The sequence below is a fragment of the Rhipicephalus sanguineus genome, chromosome 5 (assembly GCF_013339695.2).
Source record: "Rhipicephalus sanguineus isolate Rsan-2018 chromosome 5, BIME_Rsan_1.4, whole genome shotgun sequence".
NCBI classification, from domain to species: domain Eukaryota; kingdom Metazoa; phylum Arthropoda; class Arachnida; order Ixodida; family Ixodidae; genus Rhipicephalus; species Rhipicephalus sanguineus.
In genome coordinates, this window is record NC_051180.1 from 94,617,176 (window position 1) to 94,641,745 (window position 24,570).

Consider the following 24,570-nt stretch of genomic DNA (forward strand, 5'->3'; position numbering starts at 1 on the left):
GACAAACGGAAAAACGAGACCTTTGCCTGTTGATATAGATCTGAAGAAAAAATGGCACATTAGGCCTTTAGAATAGCTGCACCTTCGTGCAGCTGTTCTGAAGCCAGGCACTAGAAGGGCACGCTCACAATGATGCGACAGAAAGAAGGCAGTGAAGGCAAGCCTAGTCTTGTCGTACATTCGCCATATTTCGTGTAGCTGTATACATATTTTGCCGTTTTCTTCGTTAAACTAATAATAACATTTGGCGTTTAACATCCCAAAACCACGATATGATTGAGAGACGCCGTAGTAGAGGGCTCTGGAAATTTCGACTACCTGGGGTTCTTTAACGTGCAGCTAAATCTAAGTACACGGGCCTCAAACATTTTCGCCTCCAACGAAAATGCAGCCGCCGAGGCCGGGACTCGATCCCGCGACCTACAGGTCTTCGTTAAAATACTGCTAGTCTAGTGGTTATGGTGCTCTACTGCTGACCCGCAGGTTGCGGGATCGAATCCTGGCCGCCGCGGCCGCATTTTCGATGGAGGCGAAAATGGTTTAGACCCGTGTGCTTAGATTTAGGTGCACGTTAAAGAACTCCAGGTGGTCGAAACTTCCGAAGCCCTCCACTACGGCGTCTCTCATAATCTTATCGTGGTTTTGGGACGTCAAACCCCAACAATTATTATTATTATTAAAATATTGCTGCCATGCTATACAGGGTGATTTTTTTTCAGACAGTACATATCTTTTATAAAAAAACTCTATGACAGTCACGCTCCAGTAGTACTCTAGTTCGAGGCGGAAATATTCTGCCGCAACAAAAAATGCGTTGACGGGACTAATTAACAAAAACCCGTTAACTAATTTTTATTTATTGACTTGAGGGCAGTTGTTTATATTAGAAATTTGTAGTGCGTGCCGCTTTATGGTATACCCATTTTTCAGAAATCATGAAAGTTTTACGTAACTCGAGATATTTATTGTGAAATTTTAAGGGCTAAATCAAAACTGATCGTGTCCGGCACACAGAAAACGCGGTTTTTCTGTTACGTCAGACCGGAGCTGCCCGCGACAAGGGAGTGACGAAATTTGAATGAAGGCGCGTCGTGGTCGTACCTTTTCGTGAAAACTGGCAAGTCATCTAACTTGCGTCAGCGGATCGCCTTACCTTTGCATGTGGCGTTTGGTGCTCATTTGTTTCTTTCGAGATGCGCGCATCCGAAACGGCAGTAATATCAACCTTTTCTTTCTATGTTTACAGATAAGTACCACACATCGCACCCAAATAATAAGCTGTTTACTTGTGTATTTCTGAATGCTTGCAGATTTTCCTGATCACATTCTGCTTCAGGCCCACCTTCATTAAACTATCATCACCTTCTTTTCACGTGTAGCTCCGAGCTTACGTAACAGAGAAGCGACGTTTCCTGCACGTCAGGCGCTATCAGTTTCGATTTCGTCCTTGAAATTCAAGGATGAATATTACGAATTACGTGTAACTTTCGCGATTAAAAAAATGTGTATGCCATAAATTGGCACGCGATACAACTTTCTAATATAAACAACTACCTCCAGGTCAGGAATTAAAAGTTAATTAATGAGTTTTTGTTAATTAATCTCTTCATTGCCATTTTAGTTGCAGCAAACTATTTCCTTCTTGACATAGAGTGTGTGCGCGAAAACATCTTGAGCATGACTATTATACAATTTTGATAAGAAATATGCGTTCTCTAAAAAAACATCCTTCTAATTGTACGGAGGTCATGCAGCGTAAACAGTTGCAGCTGGCTAAGGGAGTAACAGACCCTCAAAGTACAGCAAAGTTAATGAGTATCCCTGGTTTTGTTCATTGCCATGACACTTCATGGAATCTGGTGTGTGAGCGCTGCCCTTCTCAGATTAAAAGGTGATCGATCTGTCTGTCATCATGTGTTTATTTTTGTGCACTTGACTATTTCAGGTTGCTTCAAGACTGCACATTGAAGCTCTACAGCCGCATTTGACCAGGAAGCCTCCTTGGAAACTTCGTGTCTCGAGGTAGTCAAGACGTGTCCAAGAATTCGGAATAGCCACGCTTAAGGTCTGGCCGTGAGTGGTCTCGAATCAGTGCAACCTGCTGTCCTTTTCGCCAGAATGCCACCTGACCCTGACATGGTCTGGGAACACGACACTGCCAAGCTCATGCACGCAAGCTGTGTCACCTATTGGGGTCCTGTATCTCAGATGACTACATGAGAATCCTGTACTACATGAGAACTACACATGTTGCATGTTTTGCGCTGTATGCCACATAAAATATGTAATGGATGTCGCAAAGAAGTGCTTGATGGCTGGCCATTGATTCCTATTCATAAAAACTGACTGCTGGCTATGCTAATGTTTATGCCAGGTCTAGTATATTGCCGCATTTGACAGTAATGAACGATGTTAGCGAAACTATTGCTTTTCATATCTCACTCATTCTGACAGTAATGTGTCTCGCTGTATTTCTGGACGGTGTTTCTGTATTTCAGTTCTGTACAGAACTCTCCATACCACCGCTAAATATATATATTTATATATATCATACCTTATATATATAAGGTACTTGACACACGACGTACGTTTTAGCATTAGCATAGTGCTAAAACGTACGTCGTGTGTCAAATGCCTTCCTACAGTATCAGGACCTTCGTGATCTTTCTGTAGCTCTTATATTTAAGGGTCATTCCATGCCAAGTGTCCCAGACGTGGCGCTCGCACATCGCAGCTTTTGCTGATAAAATTTGTGCCTTTTTCCTGTGCCACATGGAGTATTGTGGCAAAACATTCTTGCTCGAAAAAATTTTTGACGGTCCTGGCACCCCCTCGAATTTCGCTTCTATTTATTAAACTGTACCTAATAGAAAAATGTGTATAAAATCTACTTTTGTCTGTTGAGCTTCTAAACTGCGCTTGCGCTATCGCAGAGGTTCTGTTTAGTTGTCCCATTCATTATTTCCGAATTTTTGTGTTTCACTACCAGCTACGTAGCTTCAAAAACTACAAAAATCTTCAAAGTTCGTGAATTTTTCTTGAGCTATCTGGAACTCACCCTAACCAATATTAATAATAGCCTGATTTCCAGGAAAGTGTATTTTAGTACAGAAATGTTTAGGGGTAAAATAGACTTCAGATCTTTCCGAAAAAAAATTGTGAAATTAGAGAAAATGTACGATTTGTTGCATGTTTGACCATATTTTTCATACTGATGCGGTCAAAGTAAAAATCCTCGTCATGCAGCGTTTGATAAAAGACTTCATCGTTAAGTAATGAAAAAAGTCTTATCAAATCATTTTTTTCTTTTAAGGAAGAAAATAATTTTTGAATTTGGCCCTCCGAACGCGCAGTGCATTTCATTTTGTTGCCACTTCGCCGCAAAGCACGTGGTAGCCCTTGCAGCTGACACTCGTCACAGGCAACGGCCAGATGCGAGATGTATGTCAGTGGCTCGTGAGTGGTCGAAAGTCTTGTCACGTTGATGTCAGGGCGACGAGTAATGAATTCGCGTTACAATGTGAGCTTGCTTGGCGGGCCCAATGGGAAGTATGGACGCCCGAGAGCAGCCTATGGCGTCGTTGGCACATTGTGCTAGAGGCCGTCTGTACAACATGTATACCCTGAGAAAGAAGTGTGTACAGTGTGCATTATTTCTTTCAGTATGTGTATGCTAGTTGTGCAGACGTCCCTCTAGGACATTGTGCCAACGACTCCACATGCTGCTCTCGGGCGTCCATATTTCCCATTGGGCCCGCCTAGCAAATGCTCATTGTAACGCAAATTCATTACTCGTCGCCCTGACAGCGCGACAAGACTTTCGACCACTCACGAGCCGCTGACATACATCTCGCATCTGGCCGCTGCCTGTGACGAGTGTCAGCTGTAAGGGCGACCACGTGCTTTGGGCGAAGTGGCAGCAAAATGAAATGCACTGCGCGATCGGAGGGCCAAATTCAAAAATTATTTTCTTCCTTAAAACAAAAAAAATGATTTGATTAGACTTTCTTCGTTACTTAACGATGAAGTCTTCTATCAAACGCCACATGACGAGGATTTTTACTTTGACCGCATCAGTATGAAAAATACGGTCAAACATGTGACAAATCGTACATTTTCTCAAATATCACAATCTTTTTCGGAAAGATTTGAAGTCTATTTTACCCCCAAACATTTCTGTACTAAAATACACTTTCCTGGAAATCAGGCTATGATTAATATTGGTTAGGGTGAGTTGCAAATAGCTCAAGAAAAATTCACGAACATTGAAGATTTTTGTAGTTTTTGAAGCTACGTAGCTGGTAGTGAAACACAAAAAAAATCGGAAATAATGAATGGGACAACTAAACAGAACCTATGTGATAGCGCAAGCACGGTTTCGTAGCTCAACACACAAAAATAGATTTTATACACATTTTTCTATTAGGTACAGTTTAATAAATAGAAGCGAATTTCGAGGGGGTGCCATGATTGTCAAAATTTTTTTCGACCAAAAGTGTTTTGCCACAATACTCTATGTGGCACAGGAAAAAGGCACAAATTTTATCAGCAAAATCTGTGATGTGCGAGCGCCACGTCTGGGACACTTGGCATGGAATGACACACACACACACACACACACACACACATATATATATATATATATATATTGAGAGAGCGTAGGCATCGGCAAGTTGGTAATTCATGTTTGACTTTTTGAGCGCGCAAAAGAACAGGGACGAAAAACGACGCAGACACAGCGCTGACTTCCAACATATGCTTTATTTTCTACAGTGGTACGTATATATATAGACAACAAAAAGCAACGCACGCAGGCGCATTGTACAGGAAGGCTTCATGTAAAACCACAAATAAGTATGCATGATAAGCAATCAAACAACCTGATACCGGATTTTTTTCTTCTTTAAGAGATCAAGCGGTCATTCCTGACTACCACTATCGTCTAGTCACCCCGTGGGCCTTGCTTAGAAAGTCTAGTTCTTTTTGGATAGGTCAATTGAAGGTGCACTAATGCACATGTCTCCCAAACTTGCAATCTTCGCCGCTTCAATTATCTCACGTGTTGTTTGTGCCTGGCTCCTTCCTGTCGCAGTGCACTGCGAATACATGGGATCGCACCCACACTTCCTGCAGTGGAAAGCCAAATGTCCCACACCTCCAGTTCGCACGTTATTTGCGTGCTCACGTAGCCTGTCATTGGCACACCGTCCCGTCTGCCCTATGTATTTCTTGCCACAGGACAGCAGTAACCCATAAACGATGTTGTTCTCACATTTAACAAAGCTTTCTTTGTGCTTTTTATGGCACCTGGGTTTTTCAGAACCACTGTAGGAGGCCTTGCACAGATTATAAAGCTTGTTTGGTGCTGAAAGGACGACTCTTACGTTGGCGTTGTTTCCTATCTTTTTCAGCCTATGTGAGACATCGTGAAGGTACGGTATGACGGCGCATTTCTGCTTGACAGGCTCCGTTTCTGGTGAAGCCTGCTCCTCACCCTCGCGAGCATGTTTGACAGTCTTGAGAAGACCCTCCGCCACAGATGTGACGACATACTGAGGAAACCCCGCCTTTTTCAGGCAGTCAGCTTGCGCCTGGAAACTACACGAACACTTGTGAGGACATGAGCGGCGAAGCGCATTCATTAGGGTTAATTTTGCAATACCCCTTTTAACTAGCTTGGAGTGGCCCGAAGAAAACGGCAGAAGCGGCTTATTGGCCCTAGGCTCGTACGACCAGCAGACCTGGTCTCGCTCAAAGAACATTCGTAAGTCAAGAAAATGCAAGGCGTTGTTTTGCGGCATTTCATGCGTGACTGCGAGCGGTTGCAGGAAACGCGTGAACAGATCAAGTACGTTTGAAGAATCATTGCCAAATTCGCCTGGGCTTGATTCTAGAAACACAACGTAGTCGTCTACATATCTAAACACCTTCTTTACATTTGTGCCTGTTACTAGAAACTAGAAACAGAGCTAACAGGCACAAATATAAAGAAGGTGTTTAGATATGTAGACGACTACGTTGTCTTTCTAGAATCAAGTCCAGGCGAATTTGGCAATGATTCTTCAAACGTACTTGATCTGTTCACGCGTTTCCTGCAACCGCTCGCAGTCACGCACGAAATACCGCAAAACAACGCCTTGCGTTTTCTTGACTTACGAATGTTCTTCGAGCGAGACCAGGTCTGCTGGTCGTACGAGCCTAGGGCCAATAAGCCGCTTCTGCCGTTTTCTTCGGGCCACTCCAAGCTAGTTAAAAGGGGTATTGCAAAATTAACCCTAATGAATGCGCTTCGCCGCTCATGTCCTCACAAGTGTTCGTGTAGTTTCCAGGCGCAAGCTGACTGCCTGAAAAAGGCGGGGTTTCCTCAGTATGTCATCACATCTGTGGCGGAGGGTCTTCTCAAGACTGTCAAACATGCTCGCGAGGGTGAGGAGCAGGCTTCACCAGAAACGGAGCCTGTCAAGCGGAAATGCGCCGTCATACCGTACCTTCATGATGTCTCACATAGGCTGAAAAAGATAGGAAACAACGCCAACGTAAGAGTCGTCCTTTCAGCACCAAACAAGCTTTCTAATCTGTGCAAGGCCTCCTACAGTGGTTCTGAAAAACCCAGGTGCCAAAAAAAGCACAAAGAAAGCTTTGTTAAATGTGAGAACAACATCGTTTATGAGTTACTGCTGTCCTGTGGCAAGAAATACATAGGGCAGACGGGACGGTGTGCCAATGACAGGCTGCGTGAGCACGCAAATAACATGCGAACTGGAGGTGTGGGACATGTGGCTTTCCACTGCAGGAAGTGTGGGTGCGATCACATGTATTCGCAGTGCACTGCGACAGGAAGGAGCCAGGCACAAACAACACGCGAGATAATTGAAGCGGCAAAGATTGCAAGTTTGGGAGACATGTGCATTAGTGCACCTTCAATTGACCTATCCAAAAAGAACTAGACTTTCTAAGCAAGGCCCACAGGGTGACTAGACGATAGTGGTAGTCAGGAATGACCGCTTGATCTCTTAGAGAAGAAAAAAATCCGGTATCAGGTTGTTTGATTGCTTATCATGCATACTTATTTGTGGTTTTACATGAAGCCTTCCTGTACAATGCACCTGCGTGCGTTGCTTTTTGTTGTCTATATATATATATGTACCACTGTAGAAAATAAAGCATATGTTGGAAGTCAGCGCTGTGTGCGCGTCGTTTTTCGTCCCTGTTCTTTTGCACGCTCAAAAATGTCAAACACACACACACACACAGATATATATATATATATATATATATATATATATATATATATATATATATATATATATATATATATATATATATATATATAAAATGCTTAACCATTGTGGTGACGTGGCTAAGGACTACGCATTATTCGCAGGATGTTGTGCCTATAGTTTAGGTGCTTACTGATAAAACAGTAGGTTGTCATTACAATGTGAACATGTATGAAATGGCATGAAGTGTTTAAAACCGATTCAAAGAATAATTTTACGAATCGCAGAAATTTCAGTTTGTTTATAGGATGAAGGCATGCAGACGTGAAAGAGAAGACAGAGACAAACCAAACGCTAGCGTTTGAGCTGTCCGCATCTCTTCTGTTTCCGTGTTGCATGGCGTACTTTCTTCTAGAATCAACATTTTTTGTTGTTTTACGCGAGCGGAAATTGTTCTGAGACTCATCTATATAAACTTCGAGTAGTATTTTATTTCCCCCAGAGGAATCGAATGCAGCACTGTAAAGTTGCTACAAAAACTTGTTGCGGCTGTCATGCATCCACCACAGTGTTCCTGTTTGAGTAAACCCGGTGGAAGCGCCTTGTTGAGTAACAAAGAGGTAGCGGCACCAACTTTCGTCGATTGTCAGATAAAAACCCTAATGGTGTTCGCTCTGATTTGAAGTTCTTTTGAAATTCTTGATCAATCTCTATAAAACTTGTTTAGTTTATGTGTATTTGTACGCTGATTTTGAAAATGCAAATATTTTTCTACTATTTTATGTCGTGTTAAGTATATCAAACATTTCATGTGCCATGTTAGGCCTGCACGAGTTACAAAGTAAGCATATCACAATAATATGAAATGGGAACTGTATGCAACATAACCAGAATGCATGTCCTAAACCCACTTAACAATAGTCATAGTATGCTGAACATTGACCAGTAAGTGTATGTCTAGCTGGTGATTCGCTCACGAGAGTTCAATATTACGTAACTTTTAACTCAAATGGGTTTAAAACGCGAGTTCGTATGTGGGCTAGTGGGTTCATGAACATTATGCCAGAACAGCGCAGTAAACTCCTTTGCCAGAACAGCGCAGTAAACTCCTTTAAAACTATTGCATACAGTTTTTATCCCCTAACTATAGCGATATGTCGATTTACTTTGTAACTCCAAGTTTGGAAAGGCTTGCTCGTCAAGACACATGAAATTTTTATGTGTAAAAACTGCGTTTTCTTCCAGATAATTGCATATTTGAAATCGCCACATAAGTAAACCTAAACTCAGCAAGTTTCATCAATATCGACCAAGAAGAAAAATAAACGCATTATTTGTTGCAGAGTGTCTCATTGAGTACCATGAAGTGGTCACACTGACTCTTCCAGGGGAGTCATGTACACCACTGTCCTTAAGGACAACGGAGTCAAAGGAACGCTCCAGTGGGGGTCAGCGTTACCATGGCAAAGGGGTCACCCTGACTACCTAGAGGTACTAGCGGGAAATAAAAGGTAGTCATGTAGACTCCTGCGTTGGGAGTAACGTAGACTCTCTGCTTGTGAAGAAGGGAGTCGTTGGTCTGAAGAACGAAGGGAGTCGTTTGACACCCCAAATTGTGAAGAAGGGAGTCGTTGGTCTGAAGAACGAAGGGAGTCGTTTGACACCCCAAAAGGTCATCATATGTGTAGCGAGGCGATTACCACCCAAAGGTAGTCAGTACAGACACCCTTTTTTTTAAGAGTGTGACGCCAAAAGCGGACATGCTTTTAACACGCTTTCTTCATTTTTCAGTTGATGGCGCTGTAGGCAGCCGCGCCGCAAAGCGCATGGCCAGGCGCTCAGGTGTTCCCTTTCATAAAGGACGACGGTGTACCTGTACGTATATGAAAGACGTGCCGCACAAGAATATTTCAGTACAAAATGAGCCCTAGAAGTCGTCCGCTATAAACACCGCCCACCCTGCCTACGGCCGCCATTTTGCCATGGCGTGTGGGACGTCACGGGCTGCATGGAGCAGAGCCATCGTCTTCTACCAGAGTTTCAGCCGCTGCAAATCGTTCAGTTTCAATGCCAAGCTGAAGAAACTTGAAATGGCTAGATTGCACGCGCAGCTGACCAGGGAACAAAATCATTTGTCGGAATGCAGGCACTCGCGCTGCAAGCGCCTTATTACTATAGTATATTCTATAGGCACTATATATTGCGCCAGTGCTGCCCCACTCACAGGACGCTCGCGTCTTTATAAAACATATCAGTTATAAATTAAGAGCTCGACCAAATGCACTAAAATTTCGCCAGATTGTTTGTGAACGCACAAGTATTAACCAACATAACACGGAATATGATCGAAAATTGGGTGTCCCTGCATGCAGCGCTCACGTACAAAGTGCTCTGAACCACCATTTCTTCCAAACAACCGCATGATCACACGTAAAGCACGTACTGCTTTCCCATAGTCGGACAGAAATTAAATAGTCCGGAGCGCGGCAGCCGATCGCCTCCACGAATAAAGAAATAGTCCCGCTCCTGTACTCGGCAATGTTCTCTGAAGGCGGGGTCACCGGCCGTCCGGCTCATGACGTCAGTCTGGAGTGCGCGCCCATTGGTGAAGGCTTGTGTAAATATCCGCCTTTGATGTATGCATCCGGACTTCTAAAGTTATATCCGACTATGGTAATCCAAGTCGTTTATTTATTTCCCCGTTTTATTTTCCCGAATCTCCCTTTTCTTCTTATTATTTTTTGCTGATCTCTGAACGGTTTGCCATGTTTTTTTCTGTTCTATTGTTCAAAATGTGTTTTTTTATTATATACATAGTCTATACAGCTCTCCCGCAGTAGAGTGCTCCAAACATTCTCCCCCCCCCCTTTTTTTTTGCTAAACACAAACCTCTATTTTATTAGCAGGGACAGCTCATGGTATACTGCCCTCCCTTGGTATACCGCATGATACTCTAAGTCGCCCCTTATTTCATCGCGTTAGCAATAGTACCATAAAAAAAAAATTGACGGCACAGTCGATCAGAGGCCGGTTGTTTGTGCGCAGCCGCGAATGTTTGTGCGAAGCAGCTTGACTCCAAGGTTGAAGAAAGCGGGTAAGACAGGCACTCGTGACGCGGGCTCTTTGAGCAAAGAAATAAATAAACATAAATAAATAAAATGTTCCGATGGCGGGATTGGGACTAGGCGCCTCGAGCAAACCTGGCGCTCGAGCCATACACAATAAAAAACATGTGCAACGAAAGGAACGAAGCGTAATAACCAAGCTTGAGCGGCTGCAGGATTCATGAAACTGCTTCATCTCTCAAAGGCTTTGTACTTGTTGAAGCCGTACAGTTGCATTTTCTTGTAGCTATTGTATTTCCAGGGAATGAACGTGTAGATTCGAGTGAGACGTGAACCGGACGTTTATTAATATGAGCATAGCGTGCCACCATTCTAGACTTCACACTGTGCAGGCACAGTAACATCAGCAGTTCGAACTGCCATGAGTATTATCAAGTCGCCCGTGGTACTGAGCCCGTCGATCAAGTTCAGTAGTAGACGCGGACATTGCGGACATATATACTATATAGTTTGTGTGCAGATTCGGAACACCCCACAACGATATACTGTGCGACCGCCACATCGCATGCTTTGGGCGGAGACAAGTCGTCTAATTCGCCCGCTTAATCGCTTCTACGAATTGGTCATCCGCCGTGTGTCCTATACTTGGAATCCCTTTCGCAAGACACAAAACGCCCAGTCTCTGTTCTGGTTAGGTTGGCGTAAACTACGCCAACGGCCGTGCTTGTATTGGTGTACGTGCGAGCGTTTCTTCGGGGAAGCGACACTAATCGTCTTGGCACATCATTTCCGACTGAAGTAATCGAGTGTTCGATAGAAGCCTATCTGGTCGGGATGAATCATGCCTGACAAAAGAAAGACGTGTACCTACGAAATATAACTTCAAAAGGCAAGAAGTTTTGTAGATGAGTCTAAACGATAAGCATGTATGCAGGCGCCTATATAAACGCGAGTGTTTTTACTGAGGCTATAACGCATTAAAAAATCAACAACAACAAAAACACAGTGTTTTAGGTAAGTATAAAGAACTCAAGCACGTAATCATAGCAGCAGGCATGACTTCTTCAAAGCATAACAAGCATAGATTTGCATAAATGAAGCATCTAAGACACCATTTGTAAGTGCCTAATGATCATCTTTGCGAACTTTTATGCTGGGCATTTCGTTTCTGTAAACATTTGTGTTTTGTGAGCCTTTCTGTTAAGCGGACACTTGTTTGTATTGAAGATCTGGCCCTACGTGCGTGAGCTTTGGTCCATGTGCCTATTTGACTAGTTTTGTGCTTGTTCACTACTTTGCGGCGGAAACTATTATGCAGGAGAAGAGGAGCAGCCGGCGCCATACATTGGCATCAATCTTTCCTTATCTACATCTGATTGAAAGTAGCTTTGAGGGGACACTGCAATTTTATGTTTATTAGAATATTCGTACGTTCTAAAATATTTTAAGGGGACACTAAAGGAAAAAAGCAATTTTTTGTCGTATTAGTAAACTCTCTCAGGATACCAGACGCACCAGGCTTGCTGCGAGAGGACTCTTGGTAAGCGAGAAAACGCGCAGAAAGAAACTGCGGGTGGCGACGCCACCTTGAGGTTCCCGCACCATGCAGTCGCCGTGACGTCATAGCTTTTGACGGCGTCTACTAACGCCAACGTAGCCCTTAATCGTTAAAAATGAAGTACATTGTCTTCTAAGAAAGCCAGCGACTTGACACACTGAGTTTTAACGCGATAGCGTTAAAGAGCTCGTATCGCAGAAATTCCGCCGTCGGCGTCGGCGCAGTTGGTTGTGAGCGAAAAATCATCATCTTGTCCGTGACCGAAAAATCGAAAAAGCTGGAAATAAAATAAATAATAAAAATGTTGGGTCCGAGTGAGAATCGAACCCAGGCCGTCTGCGTGGCAAGCAGGTGTTCTACCACACAGCCACGCCTCTTTTTTTTTTTTTTTTGTCTTTATTGCAGGGCTTCAGTTTTCAACCGTGAGAATTGTAGACAGGATGCACAGCCACGCCTCTGCTTCGAGCTGCACTCAATGTAACTTTCATGCTTCCCAAAAATACGCGTCCTGTATACAGGTGTCATAGTACGAGATGTAATATCGCAGTAATATTGCGTGGTACAGGCGTACATTGCCATCGGGCGTCACACCATGTCAATATCATAACGACTTGGTGGTTTAAAGACAGCCACCCATTACAAAAGGCACACACATTACTGCGCGTATTCCCTTAAGACCACGTAGTGGGTGCATCGCAACTTCGAAAAAGTTTCTCGCGCATAATTGCGCCTGGTTTAATGCATGCTACCCATTACATAAGGCACACACCTTAGTGCGCGCATTCGGTTAAACACTCGTAGTGTTCCAAGCGCGCACTAGGGGCAGGATATCGCTATCGCGTTCAACTCCTAAAGGCGAAGCTTAAGCGTCCCCCAATTTTTTTAGGAAATTTCGTTGAGCCAATGTCGCCAAAATACAAAAGAATACCTTGAAATCCGTGACGCCATCATCGGAGATTTCGGCGGGAAATTTAAAAGTGAAATATTGACAGTGATTTTCTCATTTAATAATAAACCAATGTTAGTGAGATTAACGATGCTAGAGTTCTGGGAGTATACTTTATCAGACTAAACTAATTTATCACATCACTTTCGTATCCCCTTAAAAGCTACAAGTGCTTTTTTTTTTTGTAAGCGTTAACGCAATAGCCATAAAAGGATGTGGTGCTGCAGGAATTTCGTGAGACTGACTTAAAAGAAAGGCGAAGGGTTGAAACGGAAATGACAAAAAAAAACAGAAAAAGAAAGGAAAGGGATCGAAAGGAAGCGGACGTCGCGGCTGCCATGCATGCGATCATCCGTCTGGCGCAACGACGTTTTCCTGTCGGGCAACAGATTTTGAAACGCTGACACTGACGACACGTCACGGCTAGTTAGACAGACCGCTGTTTCTTTTTTTTTTTTCATTTCTGTCGGTTGTGTAAAGGTATTTTGCCGCCTATATCATGTTGACGAGCTGGCGGCTGGTTTGGTTTGGTTCGTTACGTTTTACGTCGCTTGCAAAGGAGACTTTTGTTCGGGGTGTGGCAATGATGAACTACTTCAAAGGAACCACGCGCACCGCGGGGGCGGCTTGTTATATTATTTATTCTAGCCCCTCGCTAGATCGTGTTGTAAAACAATGTATAGCTTTCAATGTAAGCGTTTCTTTCCTTCTAATTTAAACGTATACATGAGTACCATGGCTTGCGCCACTATCCCTTATCAATAAGCGTGAACGCAGTGGAAGAAAGTGAGAGGGGAGGCGAGGATGTTAAGCAGATATGTGTTACAGGACTGCTACCCTCTAATTGGGTGGAGAAATTTGCGTTAAAGAGAGGGCGAAACGAGTGAGAGAGAGCGAGAGAAATCACCACCCATGCACTACAGATGGTTACCAAGCAAAGCTAAAACGTGCGGCCCCCGCGCTTATCACTGGGTTAATCCCGATGGTTCGTTGAAGTCTTTCTCGGTTATTGATTACGTCTGTACATTGTTAACTGGTGTTTGCCGCCAGTGTGTCCCCTTAATTATTTTAGTGGACTAGCGGCGAGTAGTGGTGAAATTTGCCCAATTCCTGTGGCACATACTTTTTTTTTTTGCCCGCGGACTTGTTCATTTTTAGTCGACCAGTGCTGCGTAAATAGTGGGGCTTGCCCAGTTTCTGCCACCCACGCGCTATAGGAGTTCTTGCGTACATAGGACGGGCGTGCCAATTTTGACTTCCCCTAGCCGTATGCAGGCTCGCTGTAAAAGAAACCAACAACAAAGGCATTCGAATTAAGGCAATTGTGGGGTTAACTGGGCCGATTGGTTTGAATCCATTGTAAAGAAACAGCGCAACAATTGAGGCGAAGCACGCAGGAAGGTGTATAGGGTCAAGAACAAGCGCTTACAAGCTCACTTGAAAGGCAACTCTTTTTCTTGTCCATACCTTCCTGTGTGCTTCGTCTCAATTATTGCGCTATTTGTTTGTTTACTTTTTAACGATGAGTTAAGACAGGCTGGTGGATCGCGAGAAGCGCAGCGCTTTCGCTGTCTTCTGGTGCGATGCTAAGTCGTCGATGCTGCAGAATTCTTCTGACAGAGGCGGCAGTCGACCCTTTGGTTGGTATACGATGGAAAGCAATCGCCTGTATGCATTATATACTGTGGAGTTGCACAGGGCATGCCGCACTGTTCAAATAATGAGGTCAGTAGTTCCCCCAAAACATCGAACAAACAAACGCAGAGTTCAAAGCCAGCTTCCGGTATGCTATAGGCGTCGGTCGTTGGGCGAGTGGCCATACATGATACCGCTTGGTAGCGGTGTACCAGCAGCGGAAAGTATAACTAGAAAAAATCGTAGACGCAGGGAACAGCGCGTACCGTGTACCAACTCTCCCAACAAGCCATCCTTACGAATTCCTGTACCACAATTGCAGCCACCCTTATAGAAGTTGTTTTCTGCATTGTTTTCGCTCGGTCTAGTTAAGTAACAGTAATTTTCGAAGGGCACGCAAGTGGCGGTAAGGCTTGCTGTATTTATTCCTCGAAGCATCACAATGTGCAGCGGCGAGTTACGCGCGTTTACGCGTATGTGACTCGTCGCTGAAGATAACGGCCATTGAATTGACGCTGACGATAACAGCCGTTGAACCGGCGTAAACAACGTGCTTTAAATAGAAAGGCCCATCTAAGCCCCGTTAACCGAGGGTCCTATCGCAACCTCGCACTTCATATCTACAGAGTACACGCTACTGTCTCACTTCGCACGTTCGTTTTCATGCGCAGAGTTTCCTATAAATTCTGCAATTAATGATGCAATGTCTGCATGGCGTGCAGATGAATCCAGAAGTTAGTATTAGGGGTACACAATCAAGATCGCTCTTATAACAACTGAGTAACTTCTGAGACCTCCTTTGGCGATGAGTGAAGCATGCCTGCCTTGAGGAATCAGTGGCTGTGATGCTCCTCTGCGAAAAAAAGAAGCTCAAGGGTTCTATTATCAGTCCTGTTAGCCGCATTATACTATAGTTGCGGAGTGGAGAACACTTGCGTTCAAGTCAAAGAACCACAAGTGATAAATATCAACATGGAGACATCCTCTGCCTCGTCTCGATTTAGTTTTACTTGCATTAATATGTGATGGTAAAATCACTCACTCACTCACTCACTCACTCACTCACTCACTCACTCACTCACTCACTCACTCACTCACTCACTCACTCACTCACTCGCTCGCTCGCTCGCTCGCTCGCTCACTCACTCACTCACTCACTCACTCACTCACTCACTCACTCACTCACTCACTCACTCACTCACTCACTCACTCACTCGCTCACTCACTCACTCACTCACTCACTCACTCACTCACTCACTCACTCACTCACTCACTCACTCACTCACTCACTCACTCACTCACTCACTCACTCACTCACTCACTCACTCACTCACTCACTCACTCACTCACTCAATCAATCAATCAATCAATCAATCAATCAATCAATCAATCAATCAATCAATCAATCAATCAATCAATCAATCAATTTTACGTTGAGCGCATTTGATTATTCAGAGTTAGCGCGCTCGAAGCCCCTGCTTTCAGATTTCGTGCCAAATTTATTCTTGATTAGAGTGCATTCAGCCTGTAATCCCGGTGTCGCGCACAAATAATGTAGTACATATACACGAAACACGCTTCGCCTGTCGCACCAGCCGCCGAATTCTTCTCTATAATATCGCTTTCCCTTTGCCGTCTAGAACCTTTGGTGATTGTGAAAAGCGGCACCTTTGAACATTACCCGACACTGCACGTGCAGACAAATGTGTATACATAATACTTTCGTGCACCGACCTCCTTTTTCTATCCCTTTCCTGCATGTGTCAAAAGTTGAGACTATATTTGAATTCAATTCTCGCGGACCCGCATGTGCGTTGATGTGAATATAGTTAGTTAGCGGGCCGGCTGCTACTCGTATAACGAGCGTGCCGTCTAGACGTCATCAATCTTCCACATGCCGTGACTCAGTTGCGAGACTGAGGGATTTTTTTTTTTTGTTTTTGTTTTTCCCGTCTATAGGTTACGGCGACGACGTTCTGTCTTGACTGTTGCTGCTGGCTGCAATGTCCCAGCTGGCGAGTGCTGTCGTGGATTACATCGCGTCACGTGAGTATATGACCGCTGTTTTCACCAATTTCCTTAACCTGACTATACGTATTGTGCGCGAAATTTATCGTATGTAAATGAAAAAAAAAAAAGAATTGGCGAGTTCTGGCTTAAAATAGTTGACACTAGGGCAGAGGAACGCGAGAGATATCAAGAGAAATGTTTTCCTCGAAACTATGTCCTAGACTATTTAGAGATGGATATCGGTGCCGCCTTATTGGGCGCCGTTTGTACCTTGAACAACATAACCAGCAGTGCTACGGCGGACGTATACACTCGAGAAAGTTGAATTAGTGCTACACAGTCACGTCTGTGTAGGTCGTGAACATGCTTATTAAGAAAAATGAAATGGAACAGACGGTCTTGTGCGCGCCGGGCCGCTAGCGAGAGGTTCGCTTAGTTAAGACCAGTGCTGTAGGCATACGAACGTACCTGTTGAGTTATTCTGTTCAGATGTGTCGTCATCATCATCATCATCATCATCATCATCATCATCAGCCTGTCCACGCCCACTGCAGGGCGAACACCTCTTCCATGTTCCACCAATCAACCCGGTCCTGTGCTTTCTGCTGCCACGTTATACCTACAAACTTCTTAATCTCACCTACCCACTTAATTTTCTGTCTCCCCCTCACGTGTTTGCCATCTCTTGGAATCCAGTCAGTTACCCTTAATGACCACCGGTCATCCTGCCAACGTGCTACGTGCCCGGTCCATATCCATATCTTCTTGATTTCAACTATGATATTCTTAACCCCCGTTTGTTCCCTGACCCATTCTGCTCTCGTGCTGTCTCTTAAGGTTACACCTATCATTTTCCTTTCCATCGCTCGCTGCGTCGTCCTCAATTTAAGTTGCGTACTTACACAGAAATTACTGTGTATAGGCTCGAACTTGGAAGTCACACCTGTGTCATACAAGGTCGAGTGCAATCATGCACCTGGGCTCACGTCACAGCCTCAGTGCCCTCATGGCGCAGTACCTTTCCGAGCATTAGCAAACCAGCATTCTTTTGCTCATATATCGCACTGTCGTAAAAAACAGTCAGAGTGAAAGAACCGAAATCGTACACGAGAAAGATATTGCCGGATGCTCGCCGTCACTGTGGACACTCGTTCATAATCAGTCACTCGACCTGTCACTGACATCGAATCTTCTATGCTGCTCTATAAACACCCGAAACATTAACTTTATAGTGCCATCGAAGCCATCTGTAATGCCACCGCTTAGGCATTCACCATGACACTGACACTGTAACGTCAGCCACCTGCGTTGACTGATATTCTCTCGCATATTCCTTTTTTATTTCTTTTGATTTCTTTTTCGTGGTTCCGGTATCATGAAAAAAGACAACTTGAAGTGGGGCTTGCAAAGAGGCGAACAAACCTTTAAGGTTTTTTGTTTTAATTCACCCTTAAATCTAGTTAGGTCGCCATGTCCATTGAAACGGGAGTACAAGGAGTTGGGAAAAGAAACTACAGATCCTACGCATTGTGAGAATCAATTTCCCGCGAAGCATACAGTAACAGTCTATGCCGGATTCCTTGCTTTGAGCCAAGCGTCACGATATGGATCGAAGTCTTTATGTAAATGGAGTATTCGTGCGCATATCGCAGGGCTTGCCAGGCACGTCGACTACACTGCCGTGTAAAGGAGAGCTCATGGTCCGACGTAACCTAGGTATACACACGTTATAGCAGCGACGTCAGCTTTATCGCAACGAAGTGCAGTATATGGTGCGATGATATGCGTATATATTGTAAGTAGCGGTCGTCGGCGTATTCGAGCAACGCTTGACTACAGCTTGTGGAGTCACATGTATGCATATTTACTTATTGCGGTAAAGGCGACTGACAACACTGCAACCACAGTAGGCGTAATCCCGGCGTGAAGCCCGTGTAGGGTGTTTTTCCGAGGCAGTTTGAAGCACTGGGGTGGCCCTGTTGTAGAATACGTGGCTGGGCCACGCAGAATGCATGGATTCGATTCCGGCTGGAGCCGCTATTTTATTCTTTGCTTCCATCGGGATTTTTCTCTCATCGACAACGCCACCAACGCCGACACCGGATTTTCTGCGACACGGCACTCATTCGCGCTATCGTGTTAAGATTTCCAAAATCTGATGATATAGACTGTGAATCACATGTGGCAGATACCCGCATATCACGGCCTTCGGTATGCGGGCATGTGCCACGAGTGGCTAGAGGAAAGGGTTTCATGATGTGCGCGATAGGCAAGTCACGTTATTCATGTCATGACCTGTGAATTGTGTTCGCCATACACTCATGCACTCTTATGCCAAGTTTGGTACATACGATCATAAGGAGACGACCACGAGAGCAGGCGGATAGATACCAAGAGCTGGATATTTTACATTAAACTTCAATCTCTTTCTAATTAGAAGCTAATTAGGAGGACGTTAATTACGTCCGGACATTAACAGCTTCCGGAATTAAGTAAGAAACGTTTGTGGTTTACGCACAGGCATATAATATTCTCCCGCTGCTCTGGGCGAAGCCAGGCCGCGCCTGCCACCGGCGAAACGGGCGTGCACAGCCTAATGTGCCCAAACGCATTCATTGCCTCGGCTATAGTTGTCACGCAAGCTCTCGACGCCATGCATATTTATGGCGCGCCGCGCCTCAAAGAACCGGTAATTGCCGTGTGACAAGCGATCGTCGCGCCTCTGGGCGGCTCCAAGCAGCAGCATCGGTTCACCGTCGCACAATGGCTCATTAGCCTCGGCTTACGGGCCTAGGCTCCTTCGTGCAGGCCACCCCGCTGTCCAGCTGCTTGTAATGAACAAGCCGTGGACGCAGTGGACACAGCACTCGCTCCCTTGGCCTAAAGGAGTGGCGCAGTGAACATTTTTTATAGGCCAACTTCTAAGGCACTGTCGGTGTTCGCTATAGGGTCTTTATATCCTTGTGGATAGATGAGATGGCGTGGGGGTCGTCCTCGTCGGCGTTACGTTGGATTTATTAGAAGGAGTTACCTAGACGAAGTGTCTGGAGGATGATAGGACGCTTGACGCTGGGAAAATAGAAGTGGCTTTCTCCTGTGTAGACCTAATATAACTTAATATTAACTCTACTATAATCTAACTCTAATTCAAGCGCGTATGTATCGTCTTTCGTGGCGTCCGCTACACCATGCACTACTATGTCAGCAATGAAGAATCTGGTGACGACACCTTCGAGCTGGTAAGGAGCCGCAAGGCAAAGAGACGATTTCTGAGCATGTCATCCAATTCGAGTGCGTCCACCATGCCATCTTCGCCGAATACCGCAAAATTAACCGTCCTCTTCGCGCCAGTTCTCGCCAGTGACAGCATGAGTTTTCAGAAACCGGCAAGTCTCTACAGCTAGAGGCACTGGTACCAAACAAAATAAAGGAGGTCAGATGTAATACCCGGAAGAACATACCAGCGATTGACGTTAACCACGTGACAGCGCTGGGCACATCGCGCGAAGTGACGGAACTTAATGGGATGGCAGTCCGCTCTCATATACACGATTTTATTTTCGATTCATGGTCGCCGCCATCTTGGGCTGATAAGCGATTGTTTTGCCGGTTTTCTACGTCGTAATATGAAATGATCATGGTCATGAAACAGTGCCCAAGCGTTTTCGTGGGTGGTAGTTCACCGTAGCACTGTTTGTTTATTTGATACGGATACAAAACTGCAACGTCATCAGTCCAAGATGGCGGTGCTTGAGCGCGTCCGGAATATGGTGTATACCGCTGGGCAAAGAAGTGAGCGCTGGGGTAATTTATGGTGTTGACGAAGCCATTACCAACACCGACCTACCTGTCCTGATCAAGCCTGCGTCAGGAGACACCATTATTGCAAGTTTGTGTCGCCTCGGGACGTCACGATGCGTATAAGATTGCCTATATTTCAGGGCGAATCACTCCCATCACATGCAAGAGAGGGCCACCTGCGACACGCCGTTCACCCTTTTGTACCGAACCCGCTTCAGTGCTTGAGGTACGTGAAGTTAGGTCACGTGAGTAGTGTGTGCACGAATGCTGCCGCCCTGTTCCCGACACGCAGGGGCCCACACCACGTACGCTTGCCAGGCCACGATACTGAAATGCTCGAATTGCAACGGGCCCCATGATGCCTCTTCGAAGGATTACCCTGTTATTCGAAAGGAGATGGCAATATTGAAGAAAAGGGTTAGAGATCGCTCGTCACATCGGGAAGCAGCTGCATCCATTACGCGACGACGGTCCCGTTGCCGGCGGTGCACCAAAGCCTCCCAAGCCTCATTGCCACGTGAACAAAGTCCGAAACCACCGCCATCTCGGCCACTATGGCCAAACACTGGCGTTTCTATAGAGACAAAGACGCTCCGATCAGTAATGGAGCTGACGCTTCGTTTTTACCACCCAGACCAAACGAAGCCACGTCTAAGGATAAGGACTGTTCTACTAGCAAGCAGTGCAGTTGACGCTTGGCCTGAACTCCAAGCTACATGCACCCAATGAGCGACATCAGACTTTGACAGTAAGGGACACTTCGTCTGTTCCTTATCAATTGACGGATGAAGATAGACAAGTCGTAAGCATGCATGGTCAGTACTCAATAGTATGTTCTATTCGTGTGCTGCTGTGAAAGATGCAGACACCGATAGCTCGAAGCGTACTGCAACTGCTGGACACGATCACTCCAGTTCTCACAAGCTTTCATAAGTCCATTGCTTGAGAGCACTATAGCAGCACAACCAGCACAACCATGGCTTCACCGTCGGCAACATTTCGGGCGCATGGGACCGCGCATACAAGTTACATACAAGTTGCATAAAGCAACGAATGCGCTGCTCTAATTTCAGCCACGGGACTGACTCACTGTCTGTGATGACAAGCGCGGAACTGCTGTTACGTCGACGGCAACAGTGACTTTTCTCTCCTCCTCTTTAACCTTTATTGCACTTAGACCCTCCACCATGCAGGGTAGCCTACCAGGCTCAGCCCTGGTTAACCTCACTGCCTTTCTTTTATCCTTATTCTCTCTCTCTCTCTCTTGACGGCGTGCATCTGTAGAGCCTCGAGAAAAAGTAGACGACTCGGAATGTAATATATGTAATAGCTGCCTGCTACCGAGTTAAGGTGACTCGCCCACGACCTGCCACTAGCCGGTTCGCCTTCCATTTTCCCATCCTTTATTCACGCCTGCAGGACGCGCATACCCGTGCGGAGCGTTATACGCCCGAAACCCCGCATGCCGCCATATTTCTTGTCGATATAGACAGGATCCCATTATGCTACGTAACACCCATAGGTTCAATGCCCTCGAGGCTTCTTTTGCGACAGGAGGCAAATAAATTGCGCGGTTTGCCGATTTGCATATATGCAATTAAGCGGAGCTCTATTCCTCTCCTGATTCATGATCGCGCGTTTGTGTCTTAATGGCACGACTTATATATATACACACGCCTTCAGAACGCTCCTGTTGCTGCTTGTTCGCGCGGGTGTACGCGACGTGCTCGTGCACGCACGCACGCACGTTCTCTGACACGGCCCACGAGAGTTACAATGTCCGCAGCTGCCGGTGCGACATCTGGACATCTGGGTCCGCTCACGACGGGTCCTGCATCAAAGGACGCCTTTGGCACAACGCCCGGCGTACGAAAGAAGCTCAGCGGGCTTACGGGACTATAAGCTTCGTTTTACGGTGGGCGGAGACGTTCGATAAAGACGTCCGGTGCCGAAAGGGCTGCGTACACCTCACGCGGCAACCGGGCTTCGCACGCAGTTAGCAGTCACCTGCCCCCACGCCTTTAGGTAGTTATACATTTATCGGGCGCTGCTGTTGCGAACAGCGCGTTACACAAGATACACGGTAGCTTGTAGATAGCTATAGCTACAGAAGGTTCACTGATCTCTTCTCGGGATAAAACTGCCGGCGAGGACACCTGGTGGCCGCTGTCGTGACCTTGTGTATGCGTCTCCCACGGTTCGCGTGTCCGTGCATGCGTGCATGCGCGGAGTTATACGCGCGCTGTGACACGCTGTACGCGCCGGTCGCCTCCCGAAGTCGATATGTATATGTCACTTCGTCTAACACTTCCCCGAAACACAGATGCTGCGGATTAAACGGAAACGCGGCGAGATTTTCGAATTCACAACATCGCTTCTTTCTCTTTTTTCAATGTGTGTGTACGTCTCGTATGCACATATATGTCTATCCCTTTCATAATAAATTTTATTCTATTCTAGAGTTTCTTATTCTACGCAAGAAACTTAATGCTGAGGCGCAGATTGGATATCATGCACAAGTTCAGCGAATGGCGTGATTTGAAGCACTGCACTATATAGCACCTAAGAAACCAAGCCCAGCTTATATCGCTAAGTTGGTTCTAGTGAATACTGTGAAACATTGTGCTGTTGAACAAAAGATATCGACAGGATATAGGAAGACACACACTGACGTTGTTTGTCTCTTCCTATACTGTCCATGTGTCTGTTCGCTGAAGTACAGTGCTTCACTAGCTCATATCAAATTTCTTTGATTCATTCTGAATCAGCTTGAAACTTTGTTATTCATATCAGTTGAGAAAATAAATCCTGTGCCGGCTGTGTTACTACGCCACTTCGTTCTGACGTATTTCAGGAAAAAAAATTGGCCGCGTATCTGCGTGCTTCGCTGCAAATGTCGTCTAAAGACGATAGAAGAGGCGCTGCGTGAGATATGGACGCCATCTGGCAATACGTCGGGGAAACACGAATGCTGTGTTGCGGGCTGGTAGTCCCGGCGCAACGGCAGGCGAAGACCGGCGGTGACCAACGCGACCGGTGGGGACGCCGGTCAGCCCGAACACGCTGTTTGGCGCGATGCGCCGAAGGAGAAGAAACGTCCGCACTCAACGAGTACTCTCCACAAACTCTCTTATTTACACGTCGCCTGGGTAAAACAGGAATGCCAGAACGGCGCCCCCTGTCATTCGTACAATGCAATACTGAACCGAAACCGAAACACAACATGAGCTTGTGCAGAGGGCACGGAGGAAGACAAGTTTCAGCGCAGTCGCATTTTCAGCGCAGCTTAAGAAACTAGGGTCTTTAAAATTGCGTATCTATGTATTTTCTATTAAAGGAAGACACCACCTAATACTTACCTAATGCTGTTGCGCCTCAGATACGCGTAATATTTACTTTTTAATCGACAACGTTCACAAGTATGAACAGCCGTACCAGTTCAAGATGGGTGGGCGGTAGGCAAGTGGTTCAACTTTGGCCGGGTGGCTGAATCGGGTGACGTGCCGACAAACAGAAAGACAGACCAAAATTTCTGCGTTTAAGTTCCCCAAGAAAGACTATCGTCTTTGAAAATTCACCGTGGCAGCTTAGCAGATGGACGGTGTGGCACTAAGCTCGAGGGCACGGGTTCGATTTCCGGCCACGGTAGGCCTCATTTCGATGGGGCAGAAGTGCAGCGCCCATCTTAGGTTTAGGTGCACGTTAAAGAACCCATGCCCTCCAAATTATTCCATAGCCCACCACTAGGGTGCGTGTCTCAATGTGGAGGCTCTGGCACGCGAAACCCCAGAAACTATTATATATTATTACAGCAGAGCTGTCTAGTGCAAAGAGCACTCGTGTTGACACGATTGATAGTGGCATGCGCGTCCAACAGAACCGCCATGTTGCGTCGGAGCATGCAGACGCGCGCTATGGCAGACGCCTTGGATATAATGTCTGAAGTTCGTTGTTTCAATTAAAGCTTATTATTCCTGCAGTTTCATGCGCGTGTCTATCATCATGTTTGCATGTCACATTAAGAAGGCGAGGACACCTGGCGAGGACAGCGCGTCAACGATGTTGACCCAATATGGCGCTCACCTGGACGAACGGTGTCGCCACCCTGCTCCTGGGGGACGCGGCCCCGACTTCGAGGCGCTCTAATTCAGAGAGACACGTCGTGCCATCTCGTCACGTCGTAGTATGAAAACGCCAGGTTGGCGGCGTTTTCAAACTTATAAGACTGTAAAAACGTGCATTACACCGCGCTTTCTGCAGGACCATATAGTTTTGCTTCTTCATTACATGACCTATAGCTCACACTGGCAGCCACGTGAGCGCGTTCACGCTAGT

At 45.8% G+C, this 24,570-nt stretch overlaps 1 long non-coding RNA gene across 1 annotated transcript in view; it reads left to right on the forward strand.

Annotated features, from left to right (window-relative positions):
- Positions 1 to 24,570, forward strand: part of LOC119394002 (uncharacterized) — a 143,825-nt gene that overhangs the window by 48,376 nt on the left and 70,879 nt on the right. Inside the window, exon 3 of the long non-coding RNA XR_007416062.1 lies at positions 16,384 to 16,470. This is a non-coding gene — a long non-coding RNA (uncharacterized LOC119394002). The remainder of the gene's footprint in view (positions 1 to 16,383; positions 16,471 to 24,570) is intronic.